The 21347-nt window shown below is 38.1% G+C and overlaps 1 pseudogene; it reads right to left on the reverse strand.

Annotated features, from left to right (window-relative positions):
- Positions 1–593: 593 nt before the first annotated feature.
- LOC115620181 overlaps positions 594–21347 on the reverse strand; it is a 28956-nt pseudogene continuing 8202 nt past the window's right edge.

The following is a 21347-nucleotide window of genomic DNA, read 5'->3' on the forward strand; positions in this document are numbered from 1 at the left end:
AGGCGCAAGTCTTAGTCTTATAGATACAAAGACAAATATATTTAAACTTGTACCATTAAGAAAATCTATTTCATTTAGTACACTTACAGGAAAAGAAACTATAAAGTTTGAAACCCATACAAAAGCACCAATAGAATGCTGTAAGCAAAAATTGAGTAAAGAAACTGAGCGGTACTAAGATGAGCTTTTAGGTACTGCGACAAACAGCAAACACAAACAACAAAAGAAGGCTGAGTGAGAGAAAAGTGCACAATGAGAGGACTACCGCGAACACTCACACAAACCTTATATACGAAAAGGGAGCTGCTTAAAAGCAAAATGCAAAATAATTGCAAAAACAAAAATAAAGTGAATTGACGCCGAAACTATAAAATTATGCACAACCACTAAACTGAGCACAATACGGGCCAAATAGACATTAACTTTACAATGTAAAACAATAATTACAAATTAAAAGCTGCTTTAAAAGGAAAAAATAATAAAAAACACAGAGCTTAAGAAAAACACGTCTGTCATGTATATATTTATGTATGTAAAAGTTGAATTCTTGAGTAAGGGACAGCATAAGCTTCACATATAATCTGTTTGTCAATATATTATCTTATTTAGTATACAAAATGTTCTTATTTTAATCATTCCATTTGGGAGAGTATTTTGTTTATTGTTTTTGCGACGACGTGTCCTTTTGCCGCGGGGACGCCGCTGACCTGGAGCCTTTTCTCATTTCTGCGCGGACAAATAGTTCATGTGTTTTGTGGTTTGTTGGGCATTCCGAACTATCTCGGTCTCATCCTTGGTGCCTCCCTGGGCCTGTCAGTTCTCAGCATTCGGTTGGTGTATATGCGGCTGGGAACGTCGCGTGAAATTGCGATGACGCTGACGATATGATGCATTCGACTTTCCATCGTCCATTTGTGATTTTGGTGATGAACTGCAACTATTTGACTCGGGCCCACTGGAGTTGTAGGCACAGTTCTTATCCTGATAAGAATTGTTTATGGACGTATTTTAGCGACGCCACGTCTCGCTGTGAATCTTCTGATTGTCTTTATTTTGGTGCCCATGAGGTGAGTGATGTTGCTATTGCTGCTGCTTTTGGAACCGTGGTGGCTTATCGTACGTATTACGATTGTGAAAGCGCCCTCCGCGCTTGTAATTGCCACGCTCATAATTGCTAATATATGGGCGTTCGCTGCGATCATCCCGTTGGTCCCAATTGGAGTTCACAATGCTGTTGTAATAGTTGCTGCCAAGATTCCTCTCATAACGTTCCTGGGAATGCTTACGACGATCGTGTTACCGCCACCGCTACGCACGATGTGGTGGTCGTTATCGAAGCTGGCGCTATAGCGATGTTGTTGGTTGCGCGAACGTCCGTTTTGATTATCACCCTTGATGGGGCGATTAAAACGAGTCTTGCGCCAGCTATGTAAAGGCTTAGTCTTATCACGATCTTCACTGTTTCCCACAGACGCGTATTGATCGAGTCCTTCGGAGCGGCTAATAATTTGAACAATAAAAATGTTATTTTTAAGAGAATGGTTTCCACAATCGCAACACTTACTCTTCATTGGCCACCTGAGGGTGTTTCAAAGGACGCGGTGATGTGCGCGGCTGATATGGGCGTCGGCTTTGGCGATTCACGCCTCCTTCGTTACTTGAATTTCTGTTGCTTTCTCGTGCTTGTTCGTACTCGACTTGACTGTAAAGATCACCACTACCAATATCCGCCTCGCCAAAACCAATATCGCAGAGAGAATCTTCACAGACTTGCTCGATCCATTTCTTCATCGTAGGCTGCAACTCAAAAGAATCGTGGGTGGACTTATTTGTTTGGCTGGCATTATCAGTGTTACTTCTCCCATGTCCTTCTATATACGCACTTTGAGACTCTTGTTGCTGCTGGTACTGAGTCTGCGGCTGCACAGCTGCACTATTGTTATTAATAACATCGTCTTCCGCACTCTCAGCAACCAGGTAGTCTGAGTACATTGCCTCCAACTCGAAGCCAATGTGCTTAAAATGGCTGTAGAACAAATCCAACACCATAAGCAGCATAGCTTTTACTTTAGGCGTTAGCATCGGCTGCATTATCAGGTGGCGTCTAATATGGTACAGTAGTTGGTCAATTTCTACCTTATGGCGCGAGCGCATTATCTCGCCATTAAGCGTAATCTGTGATAAAATCAAACGCGCCAATCGAGTATTTATTACCAATGAGGTGTAATTGATCTCCCTTGTAAGTAGATTGAGCAGCGATTCACCCAAAATTGTAATAGGTGCATTGTTGGCCAAACGAACGCGATGATAGTATTCGCCTAAAAGTGTTATGTTCTATGCTACTGCCTCTGGCCGTAATTATGAATAATACACGTAAACGTTCCTTTTTTTAAATAGGTGATGAATAGAGTTAAAATCCACAGACCTATGAGTACTTAATTAAAATATTTTTTTTTATAAAATAATACCGTGTGTTGGAGTGCGAACAGTTCGCGGGTGAACTAGTTCATTCACGAGCAGTTCGCAGCCATCAATAAGTGATGGCACTCGCAACTATAACTTTTTTATGACAGTTTTATATTTTTATACTCTGTACATGAAATGTACAAGAGTACAATTCTAGGTTTGCGGGAGCTGAAAAATGTAACAGACAGATGGAGGCATGGCAGATCTCACAAAGTATATATATTCTTTATCAGCGTGACAAAACGAGTCGATCTATGTCTGTCTGTCTGTCCGTGTGTCCTGGATCTCAGAGACAATAAGAGCTAGAGAGACCAAATTTTTCCGATTTTCCATTCGTATAACTAATTTTAGTCCCAGATGCCTTATGCGAATACGCAGAAAATGTGTATTTTGAAAATTCCCTCCCTCCGCGGTACCTCTAGAAATTGAGGCTCTAACCTACGTTTGGGCAGAGACACAAACTTATATTGACTATCGAACTCAGTTGAAAGTTGCTTAGTTAACTTTTGCAATTTTAAAAATTTATTTCGCACGTTATTATACATACGTGAGAAATTAAATTGGATGTCAATGCGTACAGTGTGGTGAACAAGGGATGCATAATGTTAGGTATTTGATACCTTGTTAAATATTATTGTAAAAGTGGCACCTGGTCACATTGATCTTGTGCCCTTTAGCTACACATTTGAATTGTAACAGATTCTGGAAATATACGCGGCCTAATACACAACAGAATTGGCGACGAGGAAAATAAAAATTAAAACAAGATAGAACGCTACAGTCGAGCAAGCCCGACAGTAAAATAGCCTGTACTCTCCACAAAAAAGAAAAATTAAAAAAAAAAATTTAAAAAAAAAATTAAAAAAAAAAATTAAATTATTAAAAAAAATGAATGAATGAATTAATTAATTAAATTAAATGAGAATACATGTTTATGTTCAGTTTTAACAGCATACATTTACATCACGTACCTATGCGTGTTTATATGCGTGTATGTATGCAGCACAAAGTTGAACCAAAGCAGCAACAACAACAACAGCTGCGGGCAGCGCTGCCGACAGAGCTGCAGGCAGCGCATGAGCAGCGATTTTACTTATGGCTATAACTTTCTACAGAATTGACCTATCATGATGAAATTTGGCATACGGACACATTAGTACTAACTGGATGTACCTATCAAAATTGATTTCAAAATTCCGAGAATTACGGAAGTTATAAGAAAAAACACGAATTGCGGGGGAGTGGGGGGGTGCATCGAAAAAAAACTCAAACTCGTACTTTCTCGGCCTTAGGAGAATATGAAAACCAAGTTTGGTTATTCTAGCTCTTATACTTTCTGAGATCCTTGCGTTCATACGGACAGACAGACGGTCAGACGGACAGACGGACGGACGGACAAGGCTATATCGACTCGGCTTCTCATCCTGATCAATAATATATATACTTTGTGGGGTCTGCCACGCCTCCTTCTGTGTGTTACATACATGCGCACAAAACTAGTATAGCCTTTCACCCTTTGGGTACAGGCTATAAAAAAAAAAGTAAAAGAAGAACAAATAAATGACCAGCATGACTACAGCAGCACCTATAACTCCACAATTTTATCACATGATAAGCATACCCGAGTTTGTGCCAAACAGTGAAACGTTCGCAATTTGGAAAGAAAAATTTGAAATACACATGTGCAAGCAAAGTATGAGTGAAGAAAATGAAAAAAAATCAACGTTGTTGAAATCAATTGGAACAGGCCCGTATGGTGCATAAACTGTGTTATGCAGTCCAGATTCACCTGTATCAAAGTCATACAATGAAATTTGCGAAATACTTTCAACGCACTACACACCACCTACACTTGTTTTTCGAGAACGAAAAAAGTTTCATATGGCAGTCAAAGGCGAAAATGAGACTATTGCAGAATGGTATGCCCGTTTAAAACAGTTGGCATGTAGCTGTAAATTTGGTGTCTATTTGGAAGCATTCGTACTTAACCAATTTGTGATGAGTCTTCCTAATGCAATATTTGAACGCATATGCGAATAAGATGAACGTCTATCTCTTTCTGATGCACTAAGAAAGGCAATGATAATGGAGACCAAAGATTTTGCAAAGAGGACAGGAGAGAACATCAGTTACGTGAACAGAAGCAGCGCAAATCAAAGAAAAAAGCGAAACTGCATTAATACTTGTAGAAGCAACGGCCGTTATGACACTGGACGTTTCAAGGGCAACGGAAGATCACATGCGATGAACTTCAAAAGCAGTAGCAACGACAGTAGTGACGGCGACGAAGGCAGAGGCAAAAAGCAGCAGAAATTCTGTGTGCACTGTGGTTGGAAAAATCATCGATCTGAAGAGTGCAAGTATAAACATCTAAATTGTCACACTTGTGGGAAGAAGGGTCATTTGGCGAGCGTATGTAATTCAAAACGAATAAATTGCGTATCAAATTTACAATCTGAAGATTCTATGTTAGATACTAAGCTAAATGAATTTAATTTTTCTGTATTTAGCGTGGCCCCAACTTCTTCTGGTGAAGTTTACGTGTTACCGGTTACAATTAATGGTTGTCACATGAACGTCACTTGCGATACTGGAGCATCTTGTACAATTATTCCATATTCAGTGTATGAGAAGGCAGTGATAAAGAAGCCGCTCAGAGAATGTAATGTTCCATACATGGACTACAATGGTCGTGTTATTGAAATTGTCGGTGAGTACGATGCAACAATTGAATATCGAGGCATAAGAAAAGAAATGGTTATAGTAGTTGCGAAAACAATGAGTCCAGCTTTACTTGGTAGAATATTTTTGAGATCGTTTAATTTTGAATTAGTTCAAGTTAACAATATTAGCGAAAGTGAACAATTCTCTGTACTTACAAAACAAATAAAAAGTGAATTTGCAGATGTGTTTAGACCCGAATTAGGTTCTTTTAATGGGAGCAAAATTACGTTACAAATAGCGGAAAACACCAACCCAATATTTTTCAAGCCTAGGCAGCTACCATTAGCATGGAAAGACCGCGTTGAACAAAAATTACGCGCTTTGATTGAGTTAGGAGTTTTAGAACAAGTTGATAGTTCTGATTGGGGAACCCCATTGGTTCCGATTCTTAAGCCAGATGGTGATATAAGAATTTTTGGGGACTACAAAGTTTCCGTAAATAGATCATTAGTCGATGTACGATATCCGTTACCACGAATTGATGATATTTTTGCAGCACTCCAAGGAGGTGTATTATACACTCAACTTGATTTAAGCAATGTTTATAACCAGTTGCACCTAGATGAGCAATCTCAGTTGTTGTGCACATGGAGCACACATATTGGACTTTTAAAAGTCAAACTATTACCTTTTGGTATAAAAACAGCAGCAGCAATATTCCAAAAGACAATGGAATGTTTATTCCAAGGAATAAAAGGAGTCGTAGTTTATCAGGACGACATTACAGTAACAGGAAGCAATCTTCAAGAACACATTTTAATTTTAAAAACAGTTCTTAGCAAGCTGAAACCAGCCGGACTAACTTTAAATGCAAACAAATGTGAATTTTTCAAATCTAAAATTCGTTACTTAGGATTCTCAATAGACAGGTACGGATTAAGCAAAAATGTTGATAGAGCTTCCAGCGTTTTACTAGCACCCACACCTAAAAATGTATCTGAATTACGAGCATTCATTGGAATGGTGAATTATTATTCAAAGTTTGTTAAAAACTTCGTACAGATAATGAGTCCATTATATGTACTGTTGCAGAAAGATTCAAAATTTGTTTGGATAGTTGAATGTAACAAAGCATATGAGAGAATTAAAAGTGAGATAACTTCAGAACAAGTCTTAGTACATTATGACGCAAACTTGCCTATTGTCTTAACCACTGATGCCAGTAGTAATGCCGTATCTGGCGTACTAGCACATAGATTTGCTGATGGTCTTAAACCGATAGCATTTGTTTCCAGAGCCTTATCAAAAAGTGAAATTAATTATAGCACACTGGATAAGGAAGCTCTCGAAATTGTATATAGTGTAATGAAGTTGAAACAATACCTTCTAGGGATCAAGTTCATCTTGAGAACTGATCATAAGCCCCAATTGGGAATATTTGGAGATAAAAAGGATTGCCACTTATGGCGTCTGCACGTTTGCAGAGGTGGGCTTTAATATCGTCAGGATTTCAATACACAGTTGAATACATAAAAGGTTCATTAAACGAGGCTGACGGACTTTCAAGGATGCCTCAGTTATACAAGTCAAACGAAGATGAGGAATACAATTATATTAACTTCATTCAATCGGATATACCGTTTAAATTGAATTTCAAGAGTATTGCTCGTGAAACAAGGCATGATTCAATCCTTTCAAAGGTGTGCGAAGCCATTAAAATTGGATCGTTACAAAAATTAAACAAGGCTGAATTCTCAAATTTCATAAATAAGGCAAATGAGCTAACAGTAGAGTACGATTGTATCTTATGGGGTCATCGTGTAATAGTTCCAACAAAACTGAGGAATCAAGTTTTACAAGAATTCCACAAATCTCATTTAGGAATGGTGAAAACAAAAATATTAGCACGCTCATACGTATGGTGGCCAAATATGGATTTAGAAATTGAAAATTTAATAAGAGAATGTATCGCATGCCAGGAATCACAACCAAGTCCAGAAAAATCTACTTTGATACCGTGGAAATCAAATGGTCAGGTATGGAGTAGAATACACGTAGAATTTGCAGGACCAATAAATAATTTTTATTTATTGATATGTGTAGATTGTTTCTCTAAATGGGTAGAAGTTTTTAAAACAAAGGAAATTACGTCATCGTTTACAATAAAAACGTTAAGAGAATTATTTTGCAGATATGATCTAGTTGATGTATAGTGTCTGATAATGGTAGACAATTTACTTTGGAGAAATTTCACGTTTTCATGGCCAACAATGGCATAAAGCATGTTTTGACAGCTCCTGGTCATCCAGCGACAAATGGCCAAGCGGAAAACTTTGTAAAGACTTTAAAAAAATCAATAAATGCAAGCATTAATGTTAACAGCAATTCTAGTTTTGACATAATCCTGAATAGATTTTTAATAGATTACAGAAATACGATTTATTGCACGACCGGCGAATCGCCAGCCAAACTTTTCTTTGGTAGACAACTAAAGATCAGATTTTCGTTTTTAAAACCTCCAATTGTACATGATCAAATAAGCCAAAAGCAGGAGGATAATGTCATGAGTTACAGAGGTAATCGCGACATAAGATTTAAAGAAGGTCAAAAGATTATGGTCAGGGACTATAAAAATCAAAACAAGGCAAGTTGGACTCAAGCAACAGTTAGCCAACTGGGGACCTCGATCTTATTGTTGCATCTTAACTCATATCAATCGTGAAATAAAACGACATTTAAATCAAATTAGAAATCAAGAAAGCAAACACATTGCAACAAAAAAACGAGATAATCAAATCGAAAGTGATTGTTCAAGTGAAACTAAAAGTCAAAATGATACTGTAATTCCTTCTGAACCAACACCAACCAGAAGACAGCTAAGACCACGTATAGAGGGAAAGGTTGTTAAGCCTTCCACTTAAAAATTAAAAATAGAAAATGAAACTTATAAATCAAATATTTGCAATTAAGAAAACAAAATGAAATGTATTAAGTTTAATTTAGACCTGAATTTATGATGACATTTCTATTGAACTCCGTGAATACTTTTTTTGTTAATTGTTAAATATCTCATAATGTTAAACATGTATTAATGCAAATGTATATATTTTATTGCGTGTTATGACAAGGCTAAGGAGAGGCATGTTAGGTATTCGATACCTTGTTAAGTATTTTTGTAAAAGTGTCACCTGGTCACATTGATCTTGTGCCCCTTAGTTACACATTTGAATTGTAACAGATTCTGGAAATATACGCGGCCTAATACACAACACATAATTTAGCCAATACCTAAACCTAAGGGTTATCGGTGCATCGAGCTTATGATCGTGAGTGTAAATGTCAAATTGGCAGATGCGATGTCGCGCTATTTTTCTCTCTCTCTCTCTCTCTCTCTCTCTCTCTCTCTCTCTCTCTGAGAGGATCATAGCGTAAATAAATAAATAAATCGTAAATCTCGTTCTGTCATTGATGTAAAGAAATTAATCTCGGTAAATATCAGGCATCCACCAAATATTATTGTTTTATAGTAAGTTATGTTCTTTTAGCTACCCATAAGTGGGCAGTGAAATAGATATTTTGGTGCAGAATTGTTGGCAACGAGGAAAAAAGGGAAAACAACAAAAAAAGGTCCACACGCAGCAAGTTGAAGGCCAGCTTTATTAATTTAGCGGCGGCACAATAGCGTGAGGCCCCATAAAGGCAAACATTATGAGCTTGTGGCTAAAGGCTCTGTCGCAATTTCGCTCTTTACAAAAACTAATTGCCCTACCTCCAAATTTGGTAGGTTCTTGGTCCATTTGAACCTTTGTTGGAGGGTCGTTAGATATTCCTCTTTCCATTTTTCCCGAAAATAATTTTTCATTTTTGTTAATAATTTCCATCTGTCTAACGATGACACTGATTGTCTGGGGGGTCTAACATTGGTTTGCCAGTCAAGAAATGACCCGGAGTTAAAATGTCGTCAAACTCGTTGCTGTTATCTATCTTGTATAGTGGCCTAGAGTTTAAGACGGCTTCTATCTGTGCTAGCAAGGTGCTCATTTCTTCAAAGGTCAGTGTGGTGTCGCCTATTACTCGTTTTAGGTGATATTTTACTGATTTCACACCAGCCTCCCAGATTCCTCCGAAGTGAGGACTTGCCGGGGGAATAAAGTGCCATTGTACCTTTTCTGACTCCCATACTGGCGATATGCTGTTTTGTTTCAATGCGTTAGTAAAATCCAAATGCATTTTTCTATCTGCGCCAATAAAATTCGTACCGTTGTCTGAATATATATGAGAGCATTTCCCTTTTCGGGCTATAAACCTTTTGAATGCTGCGAAAAAGGCTTCAGTTGTTAAGTCGCTGACTGCTTCTAAATGCAGAGCTTTTGTGCTCATGCAGATAAAAACTGCTACATATCCTTTGTAGGATTTGTTCCCTCTACCTTTCGAAACACGAATTTGAATGGGTCCCGCATAATCAATCCCTGTGTGCGTAAAAGGGCTTGAAACTTTCACTCTGTATCCTGGCATTTGACCCATTAGTTGCTGTGCAGTTTGTTGTTGATACCTCGTGCATTTTATGCATTGCCTTACGCATTTTTTAATTTCGTTTTTCAGGCCTATTATCCAATATTTTCTTCTAATTCTTGCTTCCATTTATCTGTTGCCTCCATGGAGAGTTTCTTCATGTGTTTTCCGTATGATTAGTTTCGCCAGATGTGATTTGTTCAATATAATTGGATGTTTTTGACTGAAACTTATGTCAGCGAACCTCAGTCTCCCCCCTACCCTAAGGATTTCATCTTTGTCGAGAAACGGGCATAGTGAGACTAACTTACTCTTTTGGTCAATGTTTCTATTTCTAGTTGTGGCGTTAATTTCATCTGCAAACTCTACCCTTTGGTGGTGCTTGTATATGTTTCCTGCAAAGTCTTGTGAATTTCATCACGACTCGAATAAGTTTCCCTAATTGACTGCACCTATTAATAAGGCTGTCTAAGAAATGAGATTTGGTGTGTATACACATGACCGTTTGCTTTTGCGTTATGTCTTCTTTTGGCCACATCTCTTGATTTTCTTTCAGACATTCTGGACCTTCCCACCATAGTTTATTTCCTTTTAATTTTTGTGGTTGAAGGCCTCGTGACGCTATGTCTGCAGGTTTTTTTTGGAGCCTACATGTTTCCATATGGCTTTCGGTAGCCATTTATGAATTTGTTCCACCCTAGTTCGGACAAACTTGTCTTTGCTTCTCAAATTGTTGATCCAACAAAGCGTTATCGTAGAGTCGCTCCAGGCGTATATCTGCCCCGTTGTATTTATTGTTGCAATTGTTTTTTGCAGCAAGTTTGAGAGTAGGTGCGCTGCACATAGCTCTAATTTCGGTAATGTTTTCCTATTTTTAATTGGATTCACATTCGTTTTGCTTGTGATAGTTGTTATTCCTTCTTCCGTTTTTCCGTAAACGACCGCTGCGTAAGCTAACTCGGATGCGTCTGCAAATCCGTGGATTTCGATGGGTCTTTCCTTCGTTGAATATATCCACCTCGGGAGTGTAATTTCTTTAATTAATGGTAATCCTTGCAAAAATTCATTCCATTCTTTGGTCATATCTTCACTTAGTTTGGCGTCCCATTTGTATTGTGAGAGCCATAACCGTTGGATGAACAGCTTGGCTATTATGGTTATAGGTGCTAACCATCCTAACGGATCGAATATTCTTTCCGTTTGGTAATTGTCGATGATATGTCCACGTTTATGTTGAATGTGAAGTTGTCTTACTTTGGATTCCATAGAGTCCTAGAGTTTTAATTGAATCTTCGTCCTTGATTTCAAATGGTTTATCTTCCTCTGACTCTGGTAGCTCTGATTTTATTTTTTCTTCATTTGTCGCCCATTTTCTCAAATGAAGCCCATATTTGTTTAGTTCGCTCGCGATTTCTTTTTGAATTTGAATGCATTCGCGTATGCTATCAGCTCCTGTCATTAGGTCGTCCATATAAAAATCTTCTTTTATTATTTTATTTATTGTTTCGTTTTCGCATCGATTTGAAATTTCCAGTAATGCTCTAGTGGCTAGGAAAGGAGCCGACGCTGTGCCATATGTGACAGTTGTCAGTTTGTATTCTTTCAAAGGTTCTTGGTTATTCCTTCTCCAGAAAATTCTGAGGTACTCTTGATCCTCTGGATCTATCTTTATTTGTCTGTACATTTTCTCTACATCTGCTGTCAATACATATTTAAATCCTCGCCACTGCATTATAAGTTCCATAATTGTTCTTTGTAGATGCGGCCCTATGTGTTGAATGTCGTTCAAGCTTTTCTCGTTTGAAGTTTTTGCAGAGGCGTCGAAAACTACTCGTAATTTCGTCGTGACGCTTTCTTCCAGTATTACGGGTTGGTGCGGCAAGTAATATTTACCTTCCTTATTGCTTTCTGCTTCTACCATGTGTCCTCTATTAATATAGTCATCCATAAATTCTACATATTGCTTGCGCTGTTTTTTGTTTGTGACTAATCGTTTCTCTAAGTTCATCATTCGAGCTATTGCTTTTTTCCTTGAATGTCCTAATACCTCCCCCTCTATAAAAGGCATCTTCACTATAAATCTTCCCTTGTCATCCCTTCTAGTTGTTTTCTCAAAAAGGCACATGCATTTTTCATCATTGGTTACTACTGTGTCTTCAGAAACCTCTTCTAACTCCCAAAACCTTTCCAAATTAACCGCTACTGTGGCTTTTACTTGTCCTGCTCTTGGAATTTTTATTGGTCCTGATAGTATCCAACCTAGTACGGTTTTTTGTCCTATCAGGGACCCTTCCTGTTTTAGTCCTTGGGAAAGTATTTTCGGTAATAGGTCGCTACCTATTAAGAGGTCGATTCTGCTTTTCTTGTTAAATAGAGGGTCGGCTAGAATTTCATTATTCCAATGAGCTAAGTTATACTCAAAGCTTGTGCGAGGCTGAGGATTTAAAAGTTTCGGCATAATTAAAGCTTCTGTGGTATATCTGGCTTCGCTAGGGAATCTGGGCCTTATTTGGATTTCTAATGCTGATTTGGCGGTTCCTATTAGGTTGTCACCAATCCCAAACAACTGTATCCTCTTCCTTACTCTAGGGAGACGCAGTCCTTGAGCTGCTTATTCAGACACAAATGTCGATTGTGATCCTTGGTCTATAACTGCTCTTAAAATTATCCAATATCCTGTTGCGGACTTTACCTCTACTAATGCTGTCGCTAGCAGGGTTGTTTCTACTGACTTTGTTGTTAAGGTTTCTTTTTTCTCCAGTACTTGGTGTAATAGGGTGTGGTGTCTGCCATTACAATTGATACAGGGTTTCTTTGGTTCGGGACATATCTTGAAAAGGTCGTGGTCGAGGCATTTAAAACATAGCTTATAATCTTTTGCGGTTTTCCATTTGTCTTCAACTAGCAAGCAATTTTCTACACTCTTTTATTTGGTGACCACTAAATTTGCAATGTACGCATTTCTCTATTTGTGTTCTTTGCTGATATTTAAAAGACACCTTTTTGGTAGGATTCAATGTTTTTATCGCTTGTAAGTGCTGTTCTAAAAATGCATATACATCATCTAATGATTGTATTTCTTTTGTTTTCCTTGTGAATTGCTCATATTGTTGTAGCCCTATTCTATCAAAATTTCCTCAACAGGATTCTCGCAATAAATATTCCGTCATTCAAGGCGATCCCCATTCCCTCTATTGCATGAGCGCATTGTCTGGTTGTGTAGTTTTTCCCTCGTATAGACCATTTTTGATGACAAAAATTTCACATGTAAATTTTAATTATTTATTTTGTTTTTTTCTTAAATTTTTTATCTTAAGTTTAATATTTTCGGACTCTTTTAAATAACTATTCTGTTCTTTCCCTTTAGTAATTAAAACTAGTTGGAAAGTTTCTTTTAATTTATTTCTCAACTGCACCCTTTTTTCCACCATGTTGTTTCTTTTTTGGTGGTTTTGGAGGCTCAATTATTTTTATAGCCTGTACCCAAAGGGTGAAAGGCTATACTAGTTTTGTGCGCATGTATGTAACACACAGAAGGAGGCGTGGCAGACCCCACAAAGTATATATATTCTTGATCAGGATGAGAAGACGAGTCGATATAGCCATGTCCGTCTGTCCGTCTGTCCGTCTGTCCGTCTGTCCGTCTGACCGTCTGTCCGTCTGTCCGTCTGTCTGTATGAGCGCAAGGATCTCAGTAAGTACAAGAGCTAGGATAACCAAAATTGGTATCAAGGTTCCTATAAGCCCTAGGCAGAACGAGTTTGTTTATTTTTTCTGATACACCCCCCCACTCCCCCGCAATTCGTATTTTTTCTTATAACTTCCGTAATTCTCGGAATTTTGAAATCAATTTTGGTAGGTACATCCAGTTAGTACTAATGTGTCCGTGTGCCAAATTTCATCATGATAGGTCAATTCTGAAGAAAGTTATAGCCATAAGTAAAATCGCTGCTCATGCGCTGCCTCTGTCGGCAGCGCTGCCCGCAGCTGTTGTTGTTGTTGCTGCTTTGGTTTAACTTTGTGCTGCATACATACACGCATATAAACACGCATATAAACACGCATATAAACACGCATAGGTACGTGATGTAAATGTATGCTGTTTAAACTGAACATAAACATGTATTCTAATTTAATTGAATTAATTATTTTAATTAATTAATTCATTCATTTTTTTTTAATAATTTAATTTTAAAAAAATTTTTTTTTTTTTTTAATTTTTTCCTTTTTGTGGAGAGTACAGGCTATTTTACTGTCGGGCTTGCTCGACTGTAGCGTTCTATCTTGTTTTGTTCTTGTTTCTGTTTCTTGTATTGTTAGTTTCTGTGGCCCCGCGTTGGGTTCAGCAGCTGCTTCTAAAAAGGGTTTGCTATTTTTATAATATTATTAAGTGCCCTATTAAACTCTTCCATTAATCTTAGTAATATCAATAAAAGTAATAGTTTATTTTTATAGCCTGTACCCAAAGGGTGAAAGGCTATACTAGTTTTGTGCGCATGTATGTAACACACAGAAGGAGGCGTGGCAGACCCCACAAAGTATATATATTCTTGATCAGGATGAGAAGCCGAGTCGATATAGCCTTGTCCGTCCGTCCGTCTGTCCGTCTGTCTGTCCGTCTGTCTGTCCGTCTGTCCGTATGAACGCAAGGATCTCAGAAAGTATAAGAGCTAGAATAACCAAACTTGGTTTCCATATTCTCCTAAGACCGAGAAAGTACGAGTTTGAGTTTTTTTTCGATGCACCCCCCCACTCCCCCGCAATTCGTGTTTTTTCTTATAACTTCCGTAATTCTCGGAATTTTGAAATCAATTTTGGTAGGTACATCCAGTTAGTACTAATGTGTCCGTGTGACAAATTTCATCATGATAGGTCAATTCTGAAGAAAGTTATAGCCATAAGTAAAATCGCTGCTCATGCGCTGCCTGCAGCTCTGTCGGCAGCGCTGCCCGCAGCTGTTGTTGTTGTTGCTGCTTTGGTTCAACTTTGTGCTGCATACATACACGCATATAAACACGCATAGGTACGTGATGTAAATGTATGCTGTTAAAACTAAACATAAACATATATTCTAATTTAATTTAATTAATTAATTCATTAATTTTTTTTAATAATTTAATTTTTTTTAAAAAATTTTTTTTTTTTAATTTTTCTTTTTTGTGGAGAGTACAGGCTATTTTACTGTCGGGCTTGCTCGACTGTAGCGTTCTATCTTGTTTAGTTTAGTTTTATGGTCTTCAGCTGCGCCTTCTTCCAATTTTGCGTTGCAGCACCTGGACGTGGGCTGCTCAAATCGACATTCAGACCTGGCTTCTGGTCTGAGTTCGTGAGTCGTTAACTGGACTCGGGTTCTGGACTCGAGTTTACTCGATTTGTTGTAGAGTGAGTGTCGGACCTGGCTGGTCCTGAACTCGGGTTACTTCTGACTGAGTGTCAGACCTGGCTGGTCCTGAACTCGCGTTTCTTCTTACTGAGTGTCAGACCTGGCTGGTCCTGAACTCGGGCTTCTTCTTACTGAGTGTCAGACCTGGCTGGTCCTGAACTCGGGTTTTTTCTGACTGAGTGTCAGACCTGGCTGGTCCTGAACTCGGGCTTCTTCTTACTGAGTGTCAGACCTGGCTGGTCCTGAACTCGGGTTTTTTCTGACTGAGTAGACCTGGCTGGTCCTGAACTCGGGTTTCTTCTGACTGAGTGTCAGACCTGGCTGGTCCTGAACTCGGGTTTTTTCTGACTGAGTGTCAGACCTGGCTGGTCCTGAACTCGCGTTTTTTCTGACTGAGTGTCAGACCTGGCTGGTCCTGAACTCGGGTTTCTTCTGTTTTCAATTTTTCCTATTCATTAAGCTGTTCTAGCTTAATGTCACGCTAGCAACTGTTATATTGCCTGCTGATAAGGCTGCCCGCGTTTTCACGCTGATTCACCTTGTTCAAAAAGGTTTCAAATAAGTCGAAGGACCAAATGATGCATAGTCTATACGCATCAAGTGAAGATCACCTAGAGCAAGATCACTCGCTCCGCCAGAAGGCTTAGAAATAAACACACGCTTGAATTTCCAATTTATACAATTTTCACTTACGATCTACAATTGTCTTATCAGCTATTGCTTATTCATTCTTAATATAATGCTATCTTTTACAAGTATTTATCAATGCTATGTGTGCATATGCGCACCCTTCTTATCGTCTAGTTGTCCTGCTGCTATTGGTCGACCTCTATTTCCCCTTTTCCTCACTATCTAGTCGTTGAGCGTCCTATATCTACATGCGACTGTGACATTTGTTGAGGCTACCTGCAGTGCGCATGTGTGCGTGCGGCCCAAAACGTTGTATGTTTGTTCCTTCGTATTTTAAGTGGACTGTATATTTTTAGATTGTTTATGACTGCCACATGTGCGCGCAGGCTTGGTCTAATTTCCTTGGGATTGATAGTGAATCAGGTCATATTTTTGAGTGTGGCAACAGTACTATTCATAAAACTATGTTCACTAGTGAAGATTTTGCGGGGGGCTATAATTCCCAGAAGGTGCTGTTCATCATGCATTGAGTTTTGGTTTAACTTATCCCCATGTGACCTAACTCTATCTGCTCGGCTGGTTTGATTGATGGTACATTAAAATCTACTTTAATCGCTCGAGATCTAGAACAACATTTCTTTTTGATGAGATATATTGTTGCTATTGCAATCCCTATCCCTATTAGAATTAGTGAGCTGTGTCCACTGATTTGGTGATAACTCAATTTCCTCAATTCGATGTTTTCATTTTTGTATTTTTCCACTATTTGTTTCAATATAGTAATGTCTCGATTATTATTTATTGTAATGGAAGCTAAAGGTCTGACTTCGTCCATTTCAACCCAGTCAACGACCTTTGTGATTGGAGACATTTCCCTGTGCAATTCGCTCTGAGACGTGATTTCATGGCCTGCTATCATTAAATGAGTTCCATAACGAGCTGTACAACCTTGGTTGAGTTTAAGAATACCCTGTTGTGGTATGTGTAAAGGCAAACTTTGATGTGAACCACAATTTAATTCTAATGCGCTTTTGTCGAAGGTCTTAAATAGCCATGTGTTCGAATTTGCTAACTCAATCCAAACGTTTTCTTTCAAAGTTTGCGCGAACTCACAAAACGGATCCTTAGTTTGTTTAAATGCTGATATCTCACATGAGTTGTCATTAGCCGACCTCCACGCCCAATTTCCCTTACATAACAGTCGATTGTTTAACTGATGGGAGCATTTATTCAGTTGTGTAGCCTTAAACAGTCTATGCGTCTAAAAGAAAGTTATGAACTAGGTAATCGCCTTAAATACGGACAGTTATTGCATGTCCTTCGCGTTCGAAAGGTATCGGAATCATTTTGTATATTCTAGATGTTTCTTGTTTAAACAGTGGAATTTCTGCATTGATTATAAGTTTTGTGTCAATTAACATTGCGTGTGCTTCTAATCTATAATATAAAAATGAATCGCAAAATGTGTTGGTAAGCGCATAACTCAACAACGCCTGGACCAATTTGGCCAAATCTTTTTTTTAAAATGTTCGTTGAAGTTCAAGGATGGTTTTTACGGTGAGAAAAATTAGAATTATTGCTGGAAAAACCCTAAAAATAGCCCTTTTCTTTTTCCCATACAAATGATTTGTAACTAAAACGTAGTCAATTTGAGCTTTATTGCTATGGTATAAAGTTCATATTAAATTACAAGCACTCACTGTTATCGTCACTTACTTATGTATGTGAATGTTGGAATAAATTAGGACTGAAGGTTATCTGGAAACGCGCCCCTCTCGCTGAAAATAGTTTATCAATTAAATAACATTCGACATAAACAGAAAGCGGCCAGTGTTGCTCTCTTAATCGAAGTTTATCATTTGGCTGCAAGGCATCGATACGATAATGCTCCTACTCACACGTATCGATAGTGTGCCAGCACTATTACCATCTTAGCTTATGAGTGAGAAAATCGAGAATATATGTGTTTACGCCACATCTGTTTTGCAAACACTTTCGTGTAAAGCTCAAGCTAATTGCTTAAGCGAAAAGTTTGCCGTCTTCGTTGTACAACTTCGCAGCACGCTATCATTTTATTTTTTTTAGTTTAGTTACTATAATATAAAAATGAATCGCAAAATGTGTTGGTAAGCGCATAACTCGACAACGCCTGGACCAATTTGGCCAAATCTTTTTTTAAAATGTTCGTTGAAGTTCAAGGATGGTTTTTACGGTTTTTTCGTGATTAGTGAAAAAATAATTTATATTTGATATGCCTCCTATAAGACGAAGCAATTTAGGTAGAAGAACCAGAAATGCTACAAACCAAGCTAATTACCGATCTAATCGTACTGCACAAGAACGTGACGACGGAAATGAACGTGAAAGAATTCGGATATCACAAACGCGTGAAGCGCGAGCGCGACATTCAACTAATAATCGCGCAAGTTTGAATCGAGCTGCTTTCAGTTACGATGTGTCAATTGACTACAGTAACTACCAATGTGTTGTTATTAGTTCTATGAACTCGGTTTGCTCACACTGTAAGGCATTAAAATACAAAAACGAAGCCAATGGATTGTGTTGCGCAAATGGTAAAGTGAAATTGATACCATTGGATCCACCACCAGAACCATTGTACTCATTGGTTTCAGGAATAGGAACAGATTCTATACACTTTTTGACACATATCCAACAATATAACAATTGCTTTCAAATGACTTCATTTGGGGCAACAAATGTAGTTCGGGAAAATTTTATGCCAACTTTCAAGGTATGTATTATAGCAGTTACTCATAATTATTTTAGCGAAGAAAATTTTCTGTCACCAAAGTTAAGATGTGTCACTAATCTTCAATTTCTTAATCATTACGTAATATATCACTTAGTCATCATATTATATGGTGATTCAGTTTCAAATATTATTTAAGTTTGATCACTGACAATCCATTAATTTATACCACACCATAATATTTTTTTTTTTATTTACAGATACAAGGGCAAATATATCACAGAGCAGGTTCACTGTTACCAGTATCAGATAGCGACAACAACTTCCTGCAAATTTATTTTATGGGCAATTCACCACGAGAAATTGATCTGCGTTGTGCACATAACAATTTAGTAAAGAGGTCTATTGTAGAACAATTACAAACTTTATTTCATCAACACAATCAATTGATTATATTGTTTAAAACTGCCCTGGATCTGATGCCATCCGATAATCAGAGCAGATAAAACACCTGCAGGTCAACATACAAGACGTTTTAATGCACCAACTATTGTAGCATACAACGTACACTTTTTGGGTGAGCTGATGGTAGGGCAGATGTGTGAACGGAGCACGCGCTAGCATACCGGCCTCAGTTTAGTCGGCTGGGGGGGGGGGGGGGGGGGGGGGGGGGGGGGGGGGGGGGGGGGGGAGTGGGTTATGTTGAGGGTACCGAAACACTGCGTGCTCACAAAGGTGTATTATTTTATTTATTTAAAATTCGCGTGCTGTTTTATGGGAGGAGGGAAATAAAGTTCTATCAATCAGAGATCAGTTATAGGGAGGAAAAGAAGGAAAAGGGGGGCAGAAAGTATTAAGAGAAGAAGCTTGCTACGCTAGGAGCCATAGTGGCGAAATGAGCTCGCAATGGTGGTAATGAGCGGCTCGAGTAACCCCACCCTTCCATGATCGTCATGCTGCATCTACAATTATAGACGATCCCTAAGCACACTGCGGATTCCTAAATTGGCTCACGGACGGCACACATGATTCCCGAATTTAGACACTTACGTCGATTTCATTATAAATTTATTCATATTAACAAGAAACAAACAACTAGTTCTAATAAGTAAATAAACAGAAAAAAAATTCAGGGAGTTTCTCGCTTCATCGATAATCACTATAATCCATATTAAACAAGTAAAAAAGCTAAAGTCGGGTGTCCCGACTTTGAAATACTCTGTACATATGTTTACAATAATTATAGAAAATAAAAAAATTAAGAAAATAAAAAAATTAAGAAAATAAAAAAAAAATTTGATCGATTTTACCTCTCTCGGTATTTGAACTCACGTAAAGGGTTTATAATTGCACATTTACATAGCAATTGCGCTTTGAGCGCTTGAGCAGCGCTGCATCAGCAAATATATTTATGGCTATAACTTCTTGTTAAATCGGTCTATCATAATGAAATTTGGCATACGGACACATAATAACCAACTGGGGGTATTTCCAAAATTTTAGTTCGAAATTCCAAGAATTACGGGAGTTACGATTTGCGGGGTAGAGGGGGGAGGGAGGGGAATTCCAAAATATACATTTTCTGCGTATTCACATAAGGCATCTGGGAGTAAAATTTGGTGTTCCTAGGTCTTATAGTCTCCGAGATATAGGCGATTATACGAATGGAAAATCAGGAAAACCCCCATAGGGGGGAAGTGGGGGGGAAAATCAAAAAAATAAAACAAACTCGTATAGAATACACACATAACGCATCTTTGTGCAAAATTTGGTGTCTCTATCTCTTATAGTCTCTGAGATCCAGGTGTTCATACGGACGGACAGACGGACAGACAGACAGACAGGGCTAGATCGACTCGTCTCGTCATGCTGATCAAGAATATATATACTTTGTGGGGTCTGCCACGCCTCCTTCTGCCTGTTACATTTTTCAGCTCCCGCAAACCTAATATACTCTTGTACATTTCATGTACAGAGTATAAAAAGGAAAACACAATAATAAAAGTAATAGCAATAATAATTAATAATAGTAGTAATAATAATAACAGGAAATACAATAATTAAATACAAATTCCACGAAAGAATTTGAACAGTATATATGTAAATGTGCAGAGAAAAGAAAAAATAATGAAGTTCGGTATTGGCCTGTATTTAAATTATGCTGCCCAAAAAAAAAAATGGATTTCAATTTCGAATATACAATTCGCAAATTAGGAAACAAAAACAAGATAGAACGCTACAGTCGAGCAAGCCCGACAGTAAAATAGCCTGTACTCTCCACAAAAAAGAAAAATTAAAAAAAAAAAATTTTTTTAAAAAAATTAAATTATTAAAAAAAATTAATGAATTAATTAATTAAATTAAATTAGAATATATGTTTATGTTTAGTTTTAACAGCATACATTTACATCACGTACCTATGCGTGTTTATATGCGTGTATGTATGCAGCACAAAGTTGAACCAAAGCAGCAACAACAACAACAGCTGCGGGCAGCGCTGCCGACAGAGCTGCAGGCAGCGCATGAGCAGCGATTTTACTTATGGCTATAACTTTCTTCAGAATTGACCTATCATGATGAAATTTGTCACACGGACACATTAGTACTAACTGGATGTACCTACCAAAATTGATTTCAAAATTCCGAGAATTACGGAAGTTATAAGAAAAAACACGAATTGCGGGGGAGTGGGGGGGTGCATCGAAAAAAAACTCAAACTCGTACTTTCTCGGTCTTAGGAGAATATGGAAACCAAGTTTGGTTATTCTAGCTCTTATACTTTCTGAGATCCTTGCGTTCATACGGACAGACGGACAGACAGACGGACAGACAGACGGACAGACTGACGGACGGACAAGGCTATATCGACTCGGCTTCTCATCCTGATCAAGAATATATATACTTTGTGGGGTCTGCCACGCCTCCTTCTGTGTGTTACATACATGCGCACAAAACTAGTATAGCCTTTCACCCTTTGGGTAC

Source organism: Scaptodrosophila lebanonensis, unplaced genomic scaffold (assembly GCF_003285725.1).
Source record: "Scaptodrosophila lebanonensis strain 11010-0011.00,11010-0021.00 unplaced genomic scaffold, SlebRS2 tig00000022-arrow-arrow-pilon, whole genome shotgun sequence".
Taxonomy (NCBI): Eukaryota; Metazoa; Arthropoda; class Insecta; order Diptera; family Drosophilidae; genus Scaptodrosophila; species Scaptodrosophila lebanonensis.